This window comes from Lynx rufus, unplaced genomic scaffold (assembly GCF_022079265.1).
Source record: "Lynx rufus isolate CCGP_SWC_20201006 ecotype Redwood Valley unplaced genomic scaffold, mLynRuf1.p SCAF_10, whole genome shotgun sequence".
NCBI classification, from domain to species: Eukaryota; Metazoa; Chordata; class Mammalia; order Carnivora; family Felidae; genus Lynx; species Lynx rufus.
The window spans coordinates 81590506-81593986 of NW_025814824.1; positions in this window are offsets into that span (position 1 = coordinate 81590506).

The following is a 3481-nucleotide window of genomic DNA, read 5'->3' on the forward strand; positions in this document are numbered from 1 at the left end:
TATGAACCATGCTCAGGAGTTTTCTTCCTGTCAGCTGGTTATAGGGGATATTCTGTGCAGCCATAGCTTTCTGATCCCTCTCCTAGATCACTGGGTTTCTATAAATGATACTGGTATAATGGGTCCCCTGCATTTTTGCAGTGATTATCTTTCACCCTCAAGACTGTACATGTCTTTCTAAGGCTCCAACTTGCTAGTAACTTCTTGGTTATCTGATCCATTTACCATGGTGTCATTGATACAGTGGACCAGTGTGATGTTCTGTGGGATATCTAGATTGTCTGCATGTTTTACAACGATATTATGACAGAATTCAAGAGAGTTAGCAGAACCCTGGGGAAAACCATATACCATTTCCATTCAAAGTACACGCAAGCTGTTTCTGATCCTTTTGTGTATTAAAGGTGGAAAAGAATGCATCCACCAGATCAGTGGCTGCAAACCACGTAGCTAAGACCACATACTAGTCCTCAGTAGCAAATATACCACATCTGGGAAGATGGCTGAGATTGAGGCTAGTCCTCGGTTGAGTTTGCAATAGTCCACTATCACCTTCCAGGGTCTGTCTTTTGTAGGGACTCAAATGGTGAATGAAGGAGAGAAATGATGGCTATCCTCTCTGGCATGCTTTCTCTGCCATTCCCCTCGGATTATTATTTTTGATTTATTGCCCTGACTTGGTGATGGGCAATTTCAGAGGATCCCCAAAGGTCAGGGATTCAATGTTGGGGATGTGCCAACTGCCAAGCATTCTTTGTAATTATATTTACGGAGACTACTGAAGTCACACAGTGAGTCTGCAGATTAAGTGGACCCACTGTATAACCGATTTGGCCAGCACTCCATTTAATACCTTGCCCCCATTTGCATCCTCTCTAACAATGACACCATGATGAATTTCCCCCATATAAATTTGCCCAAGTAAATGGCCATAGGTACCTCTGGGGAAGGACAGGGAGAATCATCATGAGCACACTCTCTGTGGTGTTGCATGGCTTTTCCTTCTTGGGACGTGGTCTCTCCATCCGTCAGTGGATTCTGGGTCTGAAAAGTGGCTCAGGTCTAAAAATCGAGCAAGGGACTAGAATGTTTTATTGAGTATACTCAGTCTCCTCATTCATCCTTGATTTTCTTTGTTCATAGAGATGGAACAGTACCCTTTACTGGTTGCTGATCTATTTTCTCACAGCAACCCTATCTCCATATTTTTCCCAGGTGAGGATTCCTTGACTAGCACTCTGACCTCACCACTTGTGATGGTTAATTTTCTTTGTGAAGTTGGCTGGGCTATGGTACCCAGTTACTTAACCAGATAGTAATTCAGGTGTTGCCATGGAGGTATTTTGTTGATGTGATTAACATCTACAATCAGTTGACTTTAAGTAAAGGAATATAATTTAAGTAAATGAATAAAATATTTTATAAAGTAAATATATGTAAGTAAAGTAGAATAATGTTAAGTAAAGGAGATTACTCTTATTTAATCAGCTGAAGGCCTTAAGAGTCCAAGCAAAAAATGAGATTTCTTGGAGAAGAGACTCTGCCTCAAGGCAGCCTGAATTTCCAGCCTGCAGATCTGTCTGCCCTGTGGATTTTGGACTTGTCAGCTCCCACAATGGCATAGGCCAATTCTTAAAATCTCTATCTCTCTTCCTCTCTCTGTCATATATACATTTCTGTGATGGCATATATTACCATTATTCTGACTTTCAGAAGAAAGAAGACCCATTATCAAAAGCATAAAATGGAAAATACAGTCTTGTGTTCCTGTTTCCCATCCACAGTCTGCTACTAGCATAATTTAAAATTAAATGAAGACTTGGGTTGGTATGTTACAAACTTGAACAGTTATTAAAGTGAATGCTTCATTTGGCAAATTCATTAGGATGTTTGTCCCTTAGGCCATTTGTCTTTAGGAAACTGGCTGGGTTTAGTGCTTTAGCACCAGTATCTCATTTAATGCTGACAATAACCTTGCAGTCAAGGAACTGTTACCACCTGCCATAGGTCTGAGGGAGCAGAACGTAAGTCCCTTGCTTAGATGACCCAGTGGCAGAGCTTGTACTGATCTCAGGTCAGTCTGTGTCTAATGCCCTGGGATCAATCTCACCATTTGACTCTTTCCTGATCAAGCCTCAGCTCCTGCCCTGCAGAGTATCTCAGGGGAGCGAGGAGACCTGCAAGCTCTCAGGTGGCAGTGGAATGCTTGCTCTGATGGAAGCCAGGTCTTAAATTTGGGAGTCTGCAAGGGTCAGGTCTTATCCTGTTTTGGACGTTCTGTAAGGTATGGAAAGGCTGCCCCCATAGCTATTCAGAAGCCAAGGTGGCCATGGTCACTTCTGCTCTTCATGACATCAACATCAAGGACACCTTCTCCTGGGACTTGTGACTCAGCTCCTCTAGTTCCTTCACAGGTTACCTCCCAAGGGAAAGGCCAGAAATTGGGCAATTAGCCTATATAGGCTTCTGCTCTCATCAGAAGCTTGGGCTGTTCCCCTGAGGTATTAATCTTGTTGGTGAATGAGGATCTTCTTGCCCATTTTTCTGCTGCTGGAAAACAGGAATGAAACCTTCACAAGGTCCCTAGGTCGTGAGAAATTGTTCCTTGGATACCAGGTGTCCTGAACAAAAAGTGAAGGCCCAAGGAACAACCTCGACCAGAAGTGTCTGAGCTCACCAAGGAATGTTGCAGGTCAGAGGAAGATGGAGAATTACCACCTGGCACTGGATGTGTATTTTTTTGTGTTGTTTGTATAACCTGGTGCACTTAGTGGTTAACTGACTCACATACCAACTCTGTTCATGTAGACAGGGTTTCAATAGATTATGGAAGGAAAACTCTTCTTGGTAGTGTGTGTGTGTGTGTGTGTGTGTGTGTGTGTGTGTGTATTCGTGTGCTGTTTATGCTTATGTTTGTGTGTGGTGTATTTGCATTGCTGCACATGTACCTATCTGTAGATAGTATGTGCTTTTTTGTGTGGGTTGTGCTTTGTTTGGATGACTGTGATGTTTATGTATTGTGTTGTGTGCAACAGTGTTTTATTTATCAGTTGTGTGTTAATTCATGTAAAAGTAACACAAACCCTGATTGTGTTCTACCTAGAATGAGTTTATGTCGTGAAGAGAATGCATATAGATCTGAGGTCTGTGATGGTGTGCATGTGTGTGTAACTACATGTGTGTTTTCACATATAAACACTCACACTGTATTTTAACCAAGAATGGGTATAGAAGGGAGAGAACTAAAACCATGATAAGGCAACATGTGTGTGTGTGCATAGTTTTGTGTGTATGTCCATGGGTGTGTGTATGTGCATGGGTGTGTTTGTGTATGATGTGTGTGTGTATGTGTATGTGTTGGATAAACAGTCTGATAGCTACATTCTCCTCTTATGTCTTATCTCCTTTTATTTCAGACAGAGATATCCAGCTCCAAGAAGAGTCATTCTCAAGCCAGGTTGTAAGCCATTTGTCCATGTGA